Below are 19845 nucleotides of genomic sequence, written 5' to 3'. Positions count from 1 at the left end.
CGGGGGGGCACGGCGAGTGGGGAGTGAGATACACGGGGGGGGGCACGGTGAGTGGGGAGTGAGATAAACGGGGGGGGGCACGGTGAGTGGGGAGTGAGATACACGGGGGGGCACAGTGAGTGGGGAGTGAGATACACGGGGGGCACGGTGAGTGGGGAGTGAGATACACGGGGGGCACGGTGAGTGGGGAGTGAGATACACGGGGGGGCACGGTGAGAGGGGAGTGAGATACACGGGGGGGCACGGTGAGAGGGGCGTGAGATACACGGGGGCACAGTGAGGGGGGAGTGAGATACACGGGGGGGCACGGTGAGTGGGGAGTGAGATACACGGGGGGGCACGGTGAGAGGGGAGTGAGATACACGGGGGGGGGCACGGTGAGTGGGGAGGGAGATACACGGGGGGGGGGGCACGGTGAGTGGGGAGTGAGATACACGGGGGCACGGTGAGGGGGGAGTGAGTTACACGGGGGGGCACGGTGAGTGGGGAGTGAGATACACGGGGGGGCACGGTGTGAGAGGAGTGAGATACATGGGGGCACGGTGATGGGGGAGTGAGTTACACAGGGGGGCACGGTGAGTGGGGAGTGAGATACACGGGGGGGCACGGTGAGCGGGGAGTGAGATACACGGGGGGGCACAGTGAGTGGGAAGTGAGATACACGGGGGGGCACGGTGAGAGGAGAGTGAGATACACGGGGGGGCACGGTGAGTGGGAAGTGAGATACACGGGGGGGCACGGTGAGCGGGGAGTGAGATACACGGGGGGGCACAGTGAGTGGGAAGTGAGATACACGGGGGGGCACGGTGAGAGGGGAGTGAGATACACGGGGGGGGCACGGTGAGCGGGGAGTGAGATACACGGGGGGGCACGGCGAGAGGGGAGTGAGATACACGGGGGGGGCACGGCGAGAGGGGAGTGAGATACACGGGGGGGGCACGGGGAGTGGGGAGTGAGATACACGGGGGGGGCACGGTGAGTGGGGAGTGAGATACACAGGGGGGGGCATGGCGAGTGGGGAGTGAGATACACGGGGGGGCACGGTGAGTGGGGAGTGAGATACATGGGGGGGCACGGTGAGTGGGGAGTGAGATACACGGGGGGGGGACGGTGAGTGGGGAGTGAGATACACGGGGGGCACGGTGAGTGGGGAGTGAGATACACGGGGGGGGGCACGGTGAGTGGGGAGTGAGATACACGGGGGGGGCACGGTGAGTGGGGAGTGAGATGCACGGTGGGGCACGGCGCGAGGGGAGTGAGATACACGGGGGGGCACGGTGAGAGGGGAGTGAGATACATTTGGGGGCACGGTGTGAGAGGGGAGTGAGATACACGGGGGGGGCACGGTGAGAGGGGAGTGAGATACACGGAGGGGGGGCACGGTGAGTGGGGAGTGAGATACACGGGGGGGGCACAGGGAGTGGGGAGTGAGATACACGGAGGGGGCACGGCGAGAGGCGAGTGAGATACACGGGGGGGGGGCACGGGGAGAGGGGAGTGAGATACACGGGGGCACGGTGAGAGGGGAGTGAGATACACGGGGGGGCACGGTGAGTGGGGAGTGAGATACACGGGGGGGCACGGTGAGTGGGGAGTGAGATACACGGGGGGGGCACGGTGAGTGGGAAGTGAGATACATGGGGGGGCACGGTGAGGGGGGAGGGAGATACACGGGGGGGCACGGTGAGAGGGGAGTGAGATACATGGGGGGGCACGGTGAGAGGGAAGTGAGATACACGGGGGGCACGGTGAGAGGGGTTGAGATACACGGGGGGGGCACGGTGAGAGGGGAGTGAGATACACGGGGGGCACAGTGAGAGGGGAGTGAGATACACGGGGGGGCACAGTGAGTGGGGAGTGAGATACACGGGGGGGGCACGGTGAGGGGGGAGTGAGATACACGGGGGGGGCACGGCGAGAGGGGAGTGAGATACACGGGGGGGGCACGGTGAGAGGGGAGTGAGATACATGGGGGCACGGTGAGTGGGGAGTGAGATACACGGGGGGGCACGGTGAGGGCGGAGTGAGATACACGGGGGGAGCACGGTGAGTGGGAAGTGAGATACATGGGGGGGCACGGTGAGGGGGGACTGAGTTACACGGGGGGGCACCGTGAGAGGTGAGCGAGATACACGGGGGGGGGGCACGGTGAGTGGGGAGTGAGATACACGGGGGGGCACGGGGAGTGGGGAGTGAGATACACGGGGGGGCACGGGGAGTGGGGAGGGAGATACACGGGGGGCACGGTGAGAGGGGAATGAGATACACGGGGGGACACAGTGAGAGGGGAGTGAGATACACGGGGGGGGCACGGTGAGAGGGGAGTGAGACACACGGGGGGGCACAGTGAGAGGGGAGTGAGATACACGGGAGGGGGCACGGTGAGTGGGGAGTGAGATACACGGGGGGGCACAGTGAGTGGGGAGTGAGATACACGGGGGGGCACGGTGAGAGGGGAGTGAGATACACGGGAGGGGGCACAGTGAGAGGGGAGTGAGATACATGGGGGGGTCACGGTGAGAGGGGAGTGAGATACACGGGAGGGCACGGCGAGTGGGGAGTGAGATACAAGGGGGGGGCACGGTGAGGGGGGAGTGAGATACACGGGGGGGCACGGTGAGTGGGGAGTGAGATACACGGGGGGGCACGGTGAGAGGGGAGTGAGATACACGGGGGGGGCACGGTGAGTGGGGAGTGAGATACACGGTGGGGCACGGTGAGTGGGGAGTGAGATACATGGGGGGGGCACGGTGAGAGGGGAGTGAGATACACGGGGGGGCACGGTGAGAGGGGAGTGAGATACACGGGGGGGGCACGGGGAGTGGGGAGTGAGATACACGGGGGGGCACAGTGAGAGGGGAGTGAGATACACGGGGGGGCACAGTGAGAGGGGAGTGAGATACACGGGGGGGCACGGCGAGGGGGGAGTGAGATACACGGGGGGGGCACGGTGAGAGGGGAGTGAGATACACGGGGGGGGCACGGTGAGAGGGGAGTGAGATACACGGGGGGGCACGGTGAGTGGGGAGTGAGATACACGGGGGGGCACGGGGAGTGGGGAGTGAGATACACGGGGGGGCACGGTGAGAGGGGAGTGAGATACACGGGAGGGGGCACAGTGAGAGGGGAGTGAGATACATGGGGGGGTCACGGTGAGAGGGGAGTGAGATACACGGGAGGGCACGGCGAGTGGGGAGTGAGATACAAGGGGGGGGCACGGTGAGGGGGGAGTGAGATACACGGGGGGGCACGGTGAGTGGGGAGTGAGATACACGGGGGGGCACGGTGAGAGGGGAGTGAGATACACGGGGGGGGCACGGTGAGTGGGGAGTGAGATACACGGTGGGGCACGGTGAGAGGGGAGTGAGATACACGGGGGGGCACTGCACCCGCCCGCCCCCCCCCATCACAGATACAATGACTGCACCAGGTTAAATCCCGAGTAAAGCTCCATCTACACAGGTTCGGGACTCACCGACTGCGTCCGCTCCGATGATTCGCAGCATGCGACACTCTGCGATGGTCTCGTATGAGGGTCCCCCAACAGTGCAGTACACTCCCTCCTGCAGGATGGCACCGTAACCCAGGTCCTTGGCTACCTCGCTCGCTATTCGCCTCAGTGCCCTGTCATAGGCATCGGACATACACGGGAATCGCTCTCCGAACCTACACAGGAACCGGGAAAGGTCAGACCCACACTCGGAGCACCGTGCACAGTTCCCATCTCCGTATCCCTCGGTCAGACCCACACTCGGAGCACCGTGCACAGTTCCTGTCTCCCTATCCCTCGGTCAGACACACACTCGGAGCACCGTGCACAGTTCCTGTCTCCCTATCCTTCGGTCAGACCCACACTCGGAGCACCGTGCACAGTTCCCATCTCCGTATCCCTCGGTCAGACCCACACTCGGAGCACCGTGCACAGTTCCTGTCTCCCTATCCTTCGGTCAGACCCACACCCTGAGCACCGTGCACAGTTCCCATCTCCCTATCCCCCTGGGTCAGACCCACACTCGGAGCACCGTGCACAGTTCCTGTCTCCCTATCCCTCGGTCAGACACACACTCGGAGCACCGTGCACAGTTCCTGTCTCCCTATCCTTCGGTCAGACCCACACCCTGAGCACCGTGCACAGTTCCCATCTCCCTATCCCCCTGGGTCAGACCCACACTCGGAGCACCGTGCACAGTTCCTGTCTCCCTATCCCCCTCGGTCAGACCCACACTCGGAGCACCGTGCACAGTTCCCATCTCCCTATCCCCCTGGGTCAGACCCACACTCGGAGCACCGTGCACAGTTACTGTCTCCCTATCCCTCGGTCAGACCCACACTCGGAGCACCGTGCACAGTTCCTGTCTCCCTCTCCCCCTGGGTCAGACCCACACTCGCAGCACCGTGCACAGTTCCCGTCTCCCTATCCCTCGGTCAGACCCACACTCGGAGCACCGTGCACAGTTCCCGTCTCCCTATCCCTGGGTCAGACCCACACTCGGAGCACCGTGCACAGTTCCCGTCTCCATATCCCTGGGTCAGACCCACACTCGGAGCACCGTGCACATTACCCGTCTCCCTCTCCCCCTCGGTCAGACCCACACTCGGAGCACCGTGCACAGTTCCCGTCTCCCTATCCCCCTGGGTCAGACCCACACTCGGAGCACCGTGCACAGTTCCCGTCTCCCTATCCCCCTGGGTCAGACCCACACTCGGAGCACCGTGCACAGTTCCTGTCTCCCTCTCCCCCTGGGTCAGACCCACACTCGGAGCACCGTGCACATTACCCGTCTCCCTCTCCCCAGGCTGACCCCTGACCCCTGACCTCCGGGAGATCCTGACCTCTCATCGTTGGGTCCCACCAGTGGATTGATCCCAGCCAATCCAGGCAGGTTGATGTGATCCTTGATCAACATGATGTCTCCGACCTTGTAGTCTGGATGGAGACCACCCGCTGCGTTGGTGACGATCAGGGTCTCCACCCCCATGAGGCGGAAAACACGGATTGGGAACGTCATCTGGGAAAGAGAACGTCATCTGGATCAGGGACAGACCAGAAACCCACCCAGAGAGCCTGGAAAACCAGGCAGATTCCTCAGTCAGTCTCTCCCAGACGGATCCCTGAATCAGACTCTCCCAGATGGATCCCTCAGTCAGTCTCTCCCAAACGGATCCCTCAGTCAGTCTCTCCCAGACGGATCCCTCAGTCAGTCTCTCCCAGACGGATCCCTCAGTCAGTCTCTCCCAGGATCCCTCAGTCAGTCTCTCCCAGACAGATCCCTCAGTCAGTCTCTCCCAGACGGATCCCTGAATCAGACTCTCCCAGATGGATCCCTCAGTCAGTCTCTCCCAAACGGATCCCTCAGTCAGTCTCTCCCAGACGGATCCCTCAGTCAGTCTCTCCCAGACGAATCCCTCAGTCAGTCTCTCCGAGACGGATCCCTCAGTCAGTCTCTCCCAGACGGATCCCTCAGTCAGTCTCTCCCAGGCAGATCCCTCAGTCAGACTCTCCCAGACGGATCCCTCAGTCAGTCTCTCCCAGACGGATCCCTGAGTCAGTCTCTCCCAGACAGATCCCTCAGTCAGTCTCTCCCAGACGGATCCCTCACTCAGTCTCTCCCAGGCGGATCCCTCAGTCAGTCTCTCCCAGACGGATCCCTCAGTCAGTCTCTCCCAGACGGATCGCTCAGTCAGTCTCCCAGACGGATCCCTCGGTCAGTCTCTCCCAGACGGATCCCTCAGTCAGTCTCTCCCAGACGGATCCCTCAGTCAGACTCTCCCAGACAAATCCCTCAGTCAGACTCTCCCAGACGGATCCCTCAGTCAGTCTCTCCCAAACGGATCCCTCAGTCAGTCTCTCCCAGACAGATGCCTCAGTCAGTCTCTCCGAGACGGATCCCTCAGTCAGTCTCTCCCAGGCAGATCCCTCAGTCAGTCTCTCCCAGACGGATCCCTCAGTCAGTCTCTCCGAGACGGTTCCCTCAGTCTGTCTCTCCCAGGCAGATCCCTCAGTCAGTCTCCCAGACGGATCCCTCAGTCAGTCTCTCCCAGACGGATCCCTCAGTCAGTCTCTCCGAGACGGTTCCCTCAGTCTGTCTCTCCCAGACGGATCCCTCAGTCAGTCTCTCCCAGACGGATCCCTAAGTCAGTCTCTCCCAGACGGATCCCTCAGTCAGTCTCTCCCAGACAGATCCCTCAGTCAGTCTCTCCCAGATGGTTCCCTCAGTCTGTCTCTCCCAGGATCTCTCAGTCAGTCTCTCCGAGACGGATCCCTGAATCAGACTCTCCCAGACGGATCCCTCAGTCAGTCTCTCCCAAACGGATCCCTCAGTCAGTCTCTCCCAGACGGATCCCTCAGTCAGACTCTCCCAGACGGATCCCTCAGTCAGTCTCTCCCAGACGGATCCCTCAGTCAGTCTCTCCGAGACGGATCCCTGAATCAGACTCTCCCAGACGGATCCCTCAGTCAGTCTCCCAGACGGATCCTTCAGTCAGTCTCTCCCAGACGGATCCCTCAGTCAGTCTCTCCGAGACGGATCCCTCAGTCAGTCTCTCCGAGACGGATCCCTCAGTCAGTCTCTCCCAGACGGATCCCTCAGTCAGTCTCTCCCAGGCAGATCCCTCAGTCAGACTCTCCCAGACGGATCCCTCAGTCAGTCTCTCCCAGGCAGATCCCTCAGTCAGACTGTCCCAGACGGATCCCTCAGTCAGTCTCTCCCAGACGGATCCCTCAGTCAGTCTCTCCCAGACAGATCCCTCAGTCAGTCTCCCAGATGGATCCCTCACTCAGTCTCTCCCAGACGGATCCCTCAGTCAGTCTCTCCCAGACGGATCCCTCAGTCAGTCTCTCCCAGACGGATCCCTCAGTCAGTCTCTCCCAGACAGATCCCTCAGTCAGTCTCCCAGATGGATCCCTCACTCAGTCTCTCCCAGATGGATCCCTCAGTCAGTCTCTCCCAGACGGATCCCTCAGTCAGTCTCTCCCAGACGGATCCCTCAGTCAGTCTCTCCCAGACAGATCCCTCAGTCAGACTCTCCCTCACCGACCCCTCCCTCTCTGCCCCCTCCCTCTCTGCCCCCTCCCTCTCTGCCCCCTCCCTCACTGACCTCTCCCTCACTGTCCCCTCCCTCACTGACCCATCCCTCACTGGCCCCTCCCTCACTGGCCCCTCCCTCACTGGCCCCTCCCTCACTGTCCCCCTCCCTCACTGACCCCTCCCACACTGACCTCTCCCTCACCGCCCCCCCCCTCACTGACCCCTCCCTCACTGCCCCTCCCCCACTGCCCCCTCCCTCACTGACCCCTCCCTCACTGACCCCTCCCTCACTGTCCCCTCCCTCACTGTCCCCTCCCTCACTGTCCCCTCCCACACTGACCTCTCCCTCACTGTCCCCTCCCTCACTGTCCCCTCCCTCACTGTCCCCTCCCTCACTGTCCCCTCCCTCACTGACCCTCACTGCCCCCTCCCTCACTGCCCCCTCCCTCACTGACCCCTCCCTCACTGTCCCCCTCCCTCACTCCCCCCTCCCTCACTGACCCCTCCCCCACTGCCCCCTCCCTCACTGCCCCCTCCCTCACTGCCCCCTCCGTCACTGTCCCCACCCTCACTGACCCCTCCCGCACTCCCCCCTCCCTCACTGACCCTCACTCCCCCCTCCCTCACTGACCCCTCCCTCACTGCCCCCTCCCTCACTGACCCCTCCCTCACTGTCCCCCTCCCTCACTGCCCCCTCCCTCACTGTCCCCACCCTCACTGTCCCCTCCCTCACTGACCCCTCCCGCACTGCCCCCTCCCTCACTCCCCCCTCCCTCACTGACCTCTCCCTCACTCCCCCCTCCCTCACTGTCCCCTCCCTCACTGTCCCCTCCCTCACTGCACCCTCCCTCACTGTCCCCCTCCCTCACTGTCCCCTCCCTCACTGACCTCTCCCTCACTGACCCCTCCCTCACTGTCCCCTCCCTCACTGCCCCCTCCCTCACTGCCCCCTCCCTCACTGACCTCTCCCTCACTGACCCCTCCCTCACTGACCCCTCCCTCACTGTCCCCTCCCTCACTGCCCCCTCCCTCACTGCCCCCTCCCTCACTGTCCCCACCCTCACTGTCCCCTCCCTCACTGACCCCTCCCTCACTGACCCCTCCCGCACTGCCCCCTCCCTCACTCCCCCCTCCCTCACTGACCTCTCCCTCACTGACCCCTCCCTCACTGCCCCCTCCCTCACTGTCCCCACCCTCACTGACCCCTCCCTCACCGTCCCCTCCCTCACTGACCCCTCCCTCACTGTCCCCTCCCTCACTGTCCCCTCCCTCACTGCCCCCCTCCCTCACTGACCCCTCCCTCACTGCCCCCCTCCCTCACTGTCCCCCTCCCTCACTGTCCCCTCCCTCACTGACCTCTCCCTCACTGACCCCTCCCTCACTGACCTCTCCCTCACTGACCCCTCCCTCACTGCCCCCTCCCTCACTGTCCCCTCCCTCACTGACCCCTCCCTCACCGTCCCCTCCCTCACTGACCTCTCCCTCACTGACCCCTCCCTCACTGACCTCTCCCTCACTGACCCCTCCCTCACTGACCCCTCCCTCACTGACCTCTCCCTCACTGACCCCTCCCCCACTGCCCCCTCCCTCACTGACCCCTCCCTCACTGACCCCTCCCTCACTGCCCCCCTCCCTCACTGACCTCTCCCTCACTGTCCCCTCCCTCACTGACCCCTCCCTCACTGACCCCTCCCTCACTGCCCCCCTCCCTCACTGACCCCTCCCTCACTGCCCCCCTCCCTCACTGACCCCTCCCTCACTGCCCCCCTCCCTCACTGACCTCTCCCTCACTGTCCCCCTCCCTCACTGCCCCCTCCCTCACTGCCCCCTCCCTCACTATCCCCACCCTCACTGACCCCTCCCGCACTGACCCCTCCCTCACTGACCCCTCCCTCACTGACCCCTCCCTCACTGCCCCCTCCCGCTCTGCCCCCTCCCTCACTGACCCCTCCCTCACTGTCCCCTCCCTCACTGTCCCCTCCCTCACTGTCCCCTCCCTCACTGTCCCCTCCCTCACTTACCCTCACTGCCCCCCTCCCTCACTGTCCCCCTCCCTCACTGACCCCTCCCTCACTGACCCCTCCCTCACTGACCCCTCCCTCACTGACCCCTCCCTCACTGCCCCCTCCCGCACTGCCCCCTCCCTCACTGACCTCTCCCTCACTGTCCCCCTCCCTCACTGACCCCTCCCTCACTGACCCCTCCCTCACTGCCCCCTCCCGCACTGCCCCCTCCCTCACTGACCTCTCCCTCACTGTCCCCCTCCCTCACTCCCCCCTCCCTCACTGACCCCGCCCTCACTGTCCCCCTCCCTCACTCCCCCCTCCCTCACTGACCCTCACTGCCCCCTCCCTCACTGACCCCGCCCTCACTGTCCCCCTCCCTCACTCCCCCCTCCCTCACTGACCCTCACTGCCCCCTCCCTCACTCCCCCCTCCCTCACTGTCCCCACCCTCACTGTCCCCTCCCTCACTGACCCCACCCTCACTGACCCCTCCCTCACTGACCCCTCCCTCACTGTCCCCCTCCCTCACTGTCCCCCTCCCTCACTGTCCCCCTCCCTCACTGTCCCCCTCCCGCACTGCCCCCTCCCGCACTGCCCCCTCCCTCACTGCCCCCCTCCCTCACTGTCCCCCTCCCTCACTGTCCCCCTCCCTCACTGCCCCTTCCCTCACTGACCCCTCCCGCACTGCCCCCTCCCGCACTGCCCCCTCCCTCACTGCCCCCTCCCGCACTGCCCCCTCCCTCACTGCCCCCTCTCATTACCTTCCAGACAGGGTGCCCTTCATAGAGATGGCATCGTCCCTGCATACAGACGCAGGACGTCCCGCTCAGCGATCCGAAAACCAAGCGCCCTGCGTGTCCCACCACTGCAACAGATCACAACTAGATCACTACCCACCAGCCGTGGGCACTAGGAACCGCGAGGAGGCAGAAGAATGGGGAACCGGGATCGAATCCATGGGGACGGTGCAGAGAGGGAGGGAATAGGAAGGGGTTTGGGGTCCATCGGGACGGTGTAGAGCAGGAGGGAACGGGGAAGGGGTTTGGGGTCCATGGGGACGGTGTAGAGCGGGAGGGGACGGGGAAGGGGTTTGGGGTCCGTGGGGGACGGTGTAGAGAGGGAGGGAACGGGGAAGGGGTTTGGGGTCCATGGGGGACGGTGTAGAGAGGGAGGGAATAGGAAGGGGTTTGGGGTCCATCGGGACGGTGTAGAGCAGGAGGGAACGGGGAAGGAGTTTGGGGTCCATCGGGACGGTGCAGAGAGGGAGGGAATAGGAAGGGGTTTGGGGTCCATGGGGGACGGTGTAGAGCAGGAGGGAACGGGGAAGGGGTATGGGGTCCATGGGGGACGGTGTAGAGCGGGAGGGAACGGGGAAGGGGTTTGGGGTCCATTGGGACGGTGTAGAGTGGGAGGGAACGGGGAAGGGGTTTGGGGTCCATGGGGGACGGTGTAGAGCGGGAGGGAACGGGGAAGGGGTTTGGGGTCCATGGGGGACGGTGTAGAGAGGGAGGGAACGGGGAAGGGGTTTGGGGTCCATGGGGGACGGTGTAGAGAGGGAGGGAACGGGGAAGGAGTTTGGGGTCCATCGGGACGGTGCAGAGAGGGAGGGAATAGGAAGGGGTTTGGGGTCCATGGGGGACGGTGTAGAGCAGGAGGGAACGGGGAAGGGGTATGGGGTCCATCGGGACAGTGTAGATTGGGAGGGAACGGGGAAGGGGTTTGGGGTCCATTGGGACGGTGTAGAGTGGGAGGGAACGGGGAAGGGGTTTGGGGTCCACTGGAACGGTGTAGAGCGGGAGGGAACGGGGAAGGGGTTTGGGGTCCATGGGGGACGGTGTAGAGCGGGAAGGAACGGGGAAGGGGTTTGGGGTCCATGGGGGACGGTGTAGACCGGGAGGGAACGGGGAAGGGGTTTGGGGTCCATGGGGGACGGTGTAGAGCGGGAGGGACCGGGGAAGGGGTTTAGGGTCCATTGGGACGGTGTAGAGAGGGAGGGACCGGGGAAGGGGTTTGGGGTCCATGGGGACGGTGTAGAGCGGGAGGGAATGGGGAAGGGGTTTGGGGTCCGTGGGGGACGGTGTAGAGAGGGAGGGAACGGGGAAGGGGTTTGGGGTCCATGGGGGACGGTGTAGAGAGGGAGGGAACGGGGAAGGGGTTTGGGGTCCATCGGGGACGGTGTAGAGCAGGAGGGAACGGGGAAGGGGTTTGGGGTCCATCGGGGACGGTGTAGAGCAGGAGGGAACGGGGAAGGGGTTTGGGGTCCCATTGGGGACGGTGTAGAGCAGGAGGGAACGGGGAAGGGGTTTGGGGTCCATCGGGGACGGTGTAGAGCAGGAGGGAACGGGGAAGGGGTTTGGGGTCCATCGGGGACGGTGTAGAGAGGGAGGGAACGGGGAAGGGGTTTGGGGTCCATGGGGGACGGTGTAGAGCAGGAGGGAACGGGGAAGGGGTTTGGGGTCCATGGGGGACGGTGTAGAGAGGGAGGGAACGGGGAAGGGGTTTGGGGTCCATGGGGACGGTGTAGAGAGGGAGGGAATGGGGAAGGGGTTTGGGGTCCATGGGGACGGTGTAGAGAGGGAGGGAACGGGGAAGGGGTTTGGGGTCCATGGGGGACGGTGTAGAGCGGGAGGGGACGGGGAAGGGGTTTGGGGTCCATGGGGGACGGTGTAGAGCGGGAAGGAACGGGGAAGGGGTTTGGGGTCCATCGGGACGGTGCAGAGAGGGAGGGAATAGGAAGGGGTTTGGGGTCCATCGGGACGGTGTAGAGCAGGAGGGAACGGGGAAGGAGTTTGGGGTCCATCGGGACGGTGCAGAGAGGGAGGGAATAGGAAGGGGTTTGGGGTCCATGGGGGACGGTGTAGAGCAGGAGGGAACGGGGAAGGGGTATGGGGTCCATCGGGACAGTGTAGAGCAGGAGGGAACGGGGAAGGGGTTTGGGGTCCATTGGGACGGTGTAGAGTGGGAGGGAACGGGGAAGGGGTTTGGGGTCCATGGGGGACGGTGTAGAGCGGGAGGGAACGGGGAAGGGGTTTGGGGTCCATGGGGGACGGTGTAGAGAGGGAGGGAACGGGGAAGGGGTTTGGGGTCCATGGGGGACGGTGTAGAGAGGGAGGGAACGGGGAAGGAGTTTGGGGTCCATCGGGACGGTGCAGAGAGGGAGGGAATAGGAAGGGGTTTGGGGTCCATGGGGGACGGTGTAGAGCAGGAGGGAACGGGGAAGGGGTATGGGGTCCATCGGGACAGTGTAGATTGGGAGGGAACGGGGAAGGGGTTTGGGGTCCATTGGGACGGTGTAGAGTGGGAGGGAACGGGGAAGGGGTTTGGGGTCCACTGGAACGGTGTAGAGCGGGAGGGAACGGGGAAGGGGTTTGGGGTCCATGGGGGACGGTTGTAGAGCGGGAAGGAACGGGGAAGGGGTTTGGGGTCCATGGGGGACGGTGTAGACCGGGAGGGAACGGGGAAGGGGTTTGGGGTCCATGGGGGACGGTGTAGAGCGGGAGGGACCGGGGAAGGGGTTTAGGGTCCATTGGGACGGTGTAGAGAGGGAGGGACCGGGGAAGGGGTTTGGGGTCCATGGGGACGGTGTAGAGCGGGAGGGAATGGGGAAGGGGTTTGGGGTCCGTGGGGGACGGTGTAGAGAGGGAGGGAACGGGGAAGGGGTTTGGGGTCCATGGGGGACGGTGTAGAGAGGGAGGGAACGGGGAAGGGGTTTGGGGTCCATCGGGGACGGTGTAGAGCAGGAGGGAACGGGGAAGGGGTTTGGGGTCCATCGGGGACGGTGTAGAGCAGGAGGGAACGGGGAAGGGGTTTGGGGTCCCATTGGGGACGGTGTAGAGCGGGAGGGAACGGGGAAGGGGTTTGGGGTCCATGGGGACGGTGTAGAGCAGGAGGGAACGGGGAAGGGGTTTGGGGTCCATCGGGGACGGTGTAGAGAGGGAGGGAACGGGGAAGGGGTTTGGGGTCCATCGGGGACGGTGTAGAGCAGGAGGGAACGGGGAAGGGGTTTGGGGTCCATCGGGGACGGTGTAGAGAGGGAGGGAACGGGGAAGGGGTTTGGGGTCCATGGGGGACGGTGTAGAGCAGGAGGGAACGGGGAAGGGGTTTGGGGTCCATGGGGGACGGTGTAGAGAGGGAGGGAACGGGGAAGGGGTTTGGGGTCCATGGGGACGGTGTAGAGAGGGAGGGAATGGGGAAGGGGTTTGGGGTCCATGGGGACGGTGTAGAGAGGGAGGGAACGGGGAAGGGGTTTGGGGTCCATGGGGGACGGTGTAGAGCGGGAGGGGACGGGGAAGGGGTTTGGGGTCCATGGGGGACGGTGTAGAGCGGGAAGGAACGGGGAAGGGGTTTGGGGTCCATCGGGGACGGTGTAGAGCGGGAGGGGACGGGGAAGGGGTTTGGGGTCCATGGGGGACGGTGTAGAGGGGGAGGGAACGGGGAAGGGGTTTGGGGTCCGTGGGGGACGGTGTAGAGCGGGAGGGAACGGGGAAGAGGTTTGGGGTCCATGGGGGACGGTGTAGAGAGGGAGGGAACGGGGAAGGGGTTTGGGGTCCATGGGGGACGGTGTAGAGGGGGAGGGAACGGGGAAGGGGTTTGGGGTCCGTGGGGGACGGTGTAGAGCGGGAGGGAACGGGGAAGAGGTTTGGGGTCCATGGGGGACGGTGTAGAGAGGGAGGGAACGGGGAAGGGGTTTGGGGTCCATGGGGGACGGTGTAGAGGGGGAGGGAACGGGGAAGGGGTTTGGGGTCCATGGGGGACGGTGTAGAGAGGGAGGGAACGGGGAAGGGGTTTGGGGTCCATCGGGGACGGTGTAGAGCAGGAGGGAACGGGGAAGGGGTTTGGGGTCCATGGGGCGGTGTAGAGTGGGAGGGAACGGGGAAGGGGTTTGGGGTCCATGGGGACGGTGTAGAGAGGGAGGGAACGGGGAAGGGGTTTGGGGTCCATGGGGGACGGTGTAGAGAGGGAGGGAACGGGGAAGGGGTTTGGGGTCCATTGGGGACGGTGTAGAGCGGGAGGGAACGGGGAAGGGGTTTGGGGTCCATTGGGACAGTGTAGAGAGGGAGGGAACGGGGAAGGGGTTTGGGGTCCATGGGGGACGGTGTAGAGCGGGAGGGAACGGGGAAGGGGTTTGGGGTCCATGGGGGACGGTGTAGAGCGGGAGGGAACGGGGAAGGGGTTTGGGGTCCATTGGGACGGTGTAGAGAGGGAGGGAACGGGGAAGGGGTTTGGGGTCCATGGGGGACGGTGTAGAGAGGGAGGGGACGGGGAAGGGGTTTGGGGTCCATCGGGGACGGTGTAGAGAGGGAGGGAACGGGGAAGGGGTTTGGGGTCCATGGGGGACGGTGTAGAGAGGGAGGGAACGGGGAAGGGGTTTGGGGTCCATCGGGGGATGGTGTAGAGAGGGAGGGAACGGGGAAGGGGTTTGGGGTCCATGGGGGACGGTGTAGAGAGGGAGGGAACGGGGAAGAGGTTTGGGGTCCATGGGGGACGGTGTAGAGAGGGAGGGAACGGGGAAGGGGTTTGGGGTCCATGGGGGACGGTGTAGAGCGGGAAGGAACGGGGAAGGGGTTTGGGGTCCATTGGGGACGGTGTAGAGAGGGAGGGAACGGGGAAGGGGTTTGGGGTCCATGGGGGACGGTGTAGAGCGGGAGGGAACGGGGAAGGGGTTTGGGGTCCATTGGGACAGTGTAGAGACGGAGGGAACGGGGAAGGGGTTTGGGGTCCATTGGGACAGTGTAGAGAGGGAGGGAACGGGGAAGGGGTTTGGGGTCCATTGGGGACGGTGTAGAGCGGGAGGGAATGGGGAAGGGGTTTGGGGTCCATGGGGGGGACGGTGTAGAGAGGGAGGGAACGGGGAAGGGGTTTGGGGTCCATGGGGGACGGTGTAGAGGGGGAGGGGACGGGGAAGGGGTTTGGGGTCCATGGGGGACGGTGTAGAGCAGGAGGGAACGGGGAAGGGGTTTGGGGTCCATGGGGACGGTGTAGAGGGGGAGGGAACGGGGAAGGGGTTTGGGGTCCATGGGGGACGGTGTAGGGCAGGAGGGAACGGGGAAGGGGTTTGGGGTCCATGGGGACGGTGTAGAGAGGGAGGGAACGGGGAAGGGGTTTGGGGTCCATGGGGACGGTGTAGAGAGGGAGGGAACGGGGAAGGGGTTTGGGGTCCATGGGGGACGGTGTAGAGCGGGAGGGAACGGGGAAGGGGTTTGGGGTCCATGGGGGACGGTGTAGAGAGGGAGGGAACGGGAAGGGGTTTGGGGTCCATGGGGACGGTGTAGAGCGGGAGGGAACGGGGAAGGGGTTTGGGGTCCATTGGGGACGGTGTAGAGCAGGAGGGAACGGGGAAGGGGTTTGGGGTCCATTGGGGACGGTGTAGAGAGGGAGGGAACGGGGAAGGGGTTTGGGGTCCATGGGGGACGGTGTAGAGAGGGAGGGAACGGGGAAGGGGTTTGGGGTCCATTGGGGACGGTGTAGAGTGGGAGGGAACGGGGAAGGGGTTTGGGGTCCATGGGGGACGGTGTAGAGCAGGAGGGAACGGGGAAGGGGTTTGGGGTCCATTGGGGACGGTGTAGAGAGGGAGGGAACGGGGAAGGGGTTTGGGGTCCATGGGGGACGGTGTAGAGCGGGAGTGAATGGGGAAGGGGTTTGGGGTCCATCGGGGACGGTGTAGAGAGGGAGGGAACGGGGAAGGGGTTTGGGGTCCATGGGGACGGTGTAGAGCAGGAGGGAACGGGGAAGGGGTTTGGGGTCCATGGGGGACGGTGCAGAGCGGGAGGGAATGGGGAAGGGGTTTGGGGTCCTTGGGGACAGTGCAGAGCGGGAGGGAATGGGGAAGGGTTTTGGGGTCCATTGGATGTGGGAGTTGCCTTACCTGTGCTGTGAGGAAAGTTGGGAATATCGGTGTACTTGAAACAGACAGGATCCTTCAGGGAATCAGCGAGACCCCCCTAATCCGGACCCACAGATTATAGCAACAGTAGGTCTCTGATTTGTCCGTGCGAGCAACCAATCGGCTGTTGTCTTGTACTGGTCATAAGAATACCTGTCAAATAGAGAGAGAGAGAGACAATTACACGTGCTCATAATCTACTCCATCTACAGCTATCTCCCTGAGAGAGAGAGGGGACTGAGAGACACCAGTCAGTGTACAGATATCTCCCTGAGAGAGAGAGGGGACTGAGAGACACCAGTCAGTGTACAGATATCTCCCTGAGAGAGAGAGGACAGAGAGACACCAGTCAGTGTACAGATATCTCCCTGAGAGAGAGGGGACTGAGAGACACCAGTCAGTGTACAGATATCTCCCTGAGAGAGAGGGGGGACTGAGAGACACCAGTCAGTGTACAGATATCTCCCTGAGAGAGAGGGGACTGGGAGATACCAGTCAGTGTACAGATATCTCCCTGAGAGAGAGGGGACTGACAGACACCAGTCAGTGTACAGATATCTCCCTGAGAGAGAGAGGGGACTGAGAGACACCAGTCAGTGTACAGATATCTCCCTGAGAGAGGGGCCTGAGAGACACCAGTCAGTGTACAGATATCTCCCTGAGAGAGAGAGAGGGGACTGAGAGACACCAGTAAGTGTACAGATATCTCCCTGAGAGAGAGAGGGGGCACTGAGAGACACCAGTCAGTGTACAGATATCTCCCTGAGAGAGAGAGAGGGGACTGAGAGACACCAGTCAGTGTACAGATATCTCCCTGAGAGAGAGAGGGGATTGAGAGACACCAGTCAGTGTACAGATATCTCCCTGAGAGAGAGAGGGGGGACTGAGAGACACCAGTCAGTGTACAGATATCTCCCTGAGAGAGAGAGGGGACTGAGAGACACCAGTCAGTGTACAGATATCTCCCTGAGAGAGAGAGGGGGCACTGAGAGACACCAGTCAGTGTACAGATATCTCCCTGAGAGAGAGAGGGGACTGAGAGACACCAGTCAATATACAGATATCACCCTGAGAGAGAGGGGACTGAGAGACACCAGTCAGTGTACAGATATCTCCCTGAGAGAGAGGGGGGACTGAGAGACACCAGTCAGTGTACAGATATCTCCCTGAGAGAGAGAGGGGGGACTGAGAGACACCAGTCAGTGTACAGATATCTCCCTGAGAGAGAGAGAGAGGGGCCTGAGAGACACCAGTCAGTGTACAGATATCTCCCTGAGAGAGAGAGGGGGGACTGAGAGACACCAGTCAGTGTACAGATATCTCCCTGAGAGAGAGGGGGGACTGAGAGACACCAGTCAGTGTACGGATATCTCCCTGAGAGAGAGGGGACTGGGAGATACCAGTCAGTGTACAGATATCTCCCTGAGAGAGAGAGGGGGGACTGAGAGACACCAGTCAGTGTACAGATATCTCCCTGAGAGAGAGGGGACTGAGAGACACTAGTCAGTGTACAGATATCTCCCTGAGAGAGAGGGGGGACTGAGAGACACCAGTCAGTGTACGGATATCTCCCTGAGAGAGAGGGGACTGGGAGATACCAGTCAGTGTACAGATATCTCCCTGAGAGAGAGGGGACTGAGAGACACCAGTCAGTGTACGGATATCTCCCTGAGAGAGAGGGGACTGGGAGATACCAGTCAGTGTACAGATATCTCCCTGAGAGAGAGAGAGGGGGGGGACTGAGAGACACCCAGTCAGTGTACAGATATCTCCCTGAGAGAGAGGGGACTGAGAGACACCAGTCAGTGTACAGATATCTCCCTGAGAGAGAGGGGGGACTGAGAGACACCAGTCAGTGTACGGATATCTCCTGAGAGAGAGGGGGGACTGAGAGACACCAGTCAGTGTACGGATATCTCCCTGAGAGAGGGGGGACTGAGAGACACCAGTCAGTGTACGGATATCTCCCTGAGAGAGAGGGGACTGGGAGATACCAGTCAGTGTACAGATATCTCCCTGAGAGAGAGAGAGGACTGAGAGACACCAGTTAGTGTACAGATATCTCCCTGAGAGAGAGGGGACTGACAGGACACCAGTCAGTGTACGGATATCTCCCTGAGAGAGAGGGGACTGGGAGATACCAGTCAGTGTACAGATATCTCCCTGAGAGAGAGAGGGGGGACTGAGAGACACCAGTCAGTGTACAGATATCTCCCTGAGAGAGAGGGGACTGAGAGACACCAGTCAGTGTACAGATATCTCCCTGAGAGAGAGGGGGACTGAGAGACACCAGTCAGTGTACGGATATCTCCCTGAGAGAGAGAGGGGACTGGGAGATACCAGTCAGTGTACAGATATCTCCCTGAGAGAGAGAGGACTGAGAGGACACCAGTTAGTGTACAGATATCTCCCTGAGAGAGAGGGGACTGAGAGACACCAGTCAGTGTACAGATATCTCCCTGAGAGAGAGAGGGGGGACTGAGAGACACCAGTCAGTGTACAGATATCTCCCTGAGAGAGAGGGGGGACTGAGAGACACCAGTCAGTGTACGTGATATCTCCGTGAGAGAGAGGGGACTGGAGATACCAGTCAGTGTACAGATATCTCCCTGAGAGAGAGGGGACTGAGAGACACCAGTCAGTGTACAGATATCTCCCTGAGAGAGAGAGGGGACTGAGAGACACCAGTCAGTGTACAGATATCTCCCTGAGAGAGAGGGGACTGAGAGACACCAGTCAGTGTACAGATATCTCCCTGAGAGAGAGAGCGGGGACTGAGAGACACCAGTCAGTGTACAGATATCTGGGGTTGGGCGTGGGTGAGGTGTGTGTGTGGTGAAGTCCTTGCTGAGTGACACATTTGCGGAGTTATGTACGTGATGCTTGAATAGAAAGCCTGCCCTCCGAGAGCCATTGAAAGGAAATGGTTACGGGGGCTGAGGTGAAGGCAGGGAGACCAGGAAGCAGTGTTTGTGGTTTGCAGCTCAGTGTCTCTCCACGTGGCCCTGCTGATAGACAGGCAGACACGCAGAATTCTGTTTTCACAGCATCCCAACAGAATTACACAGGCTGATCCCGGTCCGTATACTACCCCATGCCCGGGTTCTCTCCCAGGCTCCTTTCCTCCCGCACCACATCTCTCTCTCTCTCTCTCTCTCTCTCCCTCCCCCCTCTCTCTTTGTCCCCTTCCTTAACTATTCACAATGTCTCTCCCTGTGTCTCTCGCTCTCTCTCTCTTTCTCTTTGTGTCTGTTTTTCTTGCTCTCTCTCTCTCTCTCTCTCTCTCTCTCTCCGTCTGTCTCTCTCTCTCTAGGGCTCTCTCTATCTCTGTCTGTTGCCCTCTCTGTCTCTCTATCGCTCTCCGTCTGAACTCTGTCATTCTCTCTCTGTATCTCTCTACCTCTCTATCCCTCTTTCTCTCTCCCAGCCATTTATCTCTATCCCTACATCTGTCTCTTTCCCCCCATATATATCTCTCCCCCTCTCTGTCTCTCCCTCTATCCATCTCTCCATCCCTCTCTCTCTCCCCCTCCAAGTTGCTCTCCATCCCTCTCTCTCCATCCTCCTCTCTTCCCCCTCTCCATCCCCTTTCACTTACCCCTTCACGTTGTCCATAGCAGGCATCTCTTTCAGTCTCGGGGGGAGTGAGAGAGGGAGAGATCTGTCTCTCTGGGAGTGTGTGTCGAAGTGATCCCTCTGTCGAGATTTCCCCGTTCACTATGTCACTGGTATCCCACGCTCTGATTGGCTGCTTGGGAGCGTGGTTCCCCCAACCCACGGTGACATCGACAATGGAAGCCCCGCCCACCACCCACGGCCAATCCCCAGCCCAGCATCACCCAAAGGGATCCACTCACTCGTCAGGGTCAACCCTGGGCACGACCCCGGGATTCGGTGAGGGAGATCCGCACTAACCCGGGATCGGTGAG

General features: G+C 62.3%; 1 pseudogene; it reads right to left on the bottom strand.

The window, feature by feature from the left end:
* LOC140472688 (purine nucleoside phosphorylase-like) overlaps positions 1-19644 on the bottom strand; it is an 81544-nt pseudogene extending 61900 nt beyond the window's left edge.
* Between the last annotated feature and the right edge of the window lie 201 nt (positions 19645-19845).

This window comes from Chiloscyllium punctatum, unplaced genomic scaffold, assembly GCF_047496795.1.
Source record: "Chiloscyllium punctatum isolate Juve2018m unplaced genomic scaffold, sChiPun1.3 scaffold_417, whole genome shotgun sequence".
NCBI classification, from domain to species: domain Eukaryota; kingdom Metazoa; phylum Chordata; class Chondrichthyes; order Orectolobiformes; family Hemiscylliidae; genus Chiloscyllium; species Chiloscyllium punctatum.
The sequence above is the reverse complement of the archived record's forward strand: the minus strand, read 5'-3'. Positions and strand labels throughout refer to the sequence as shown.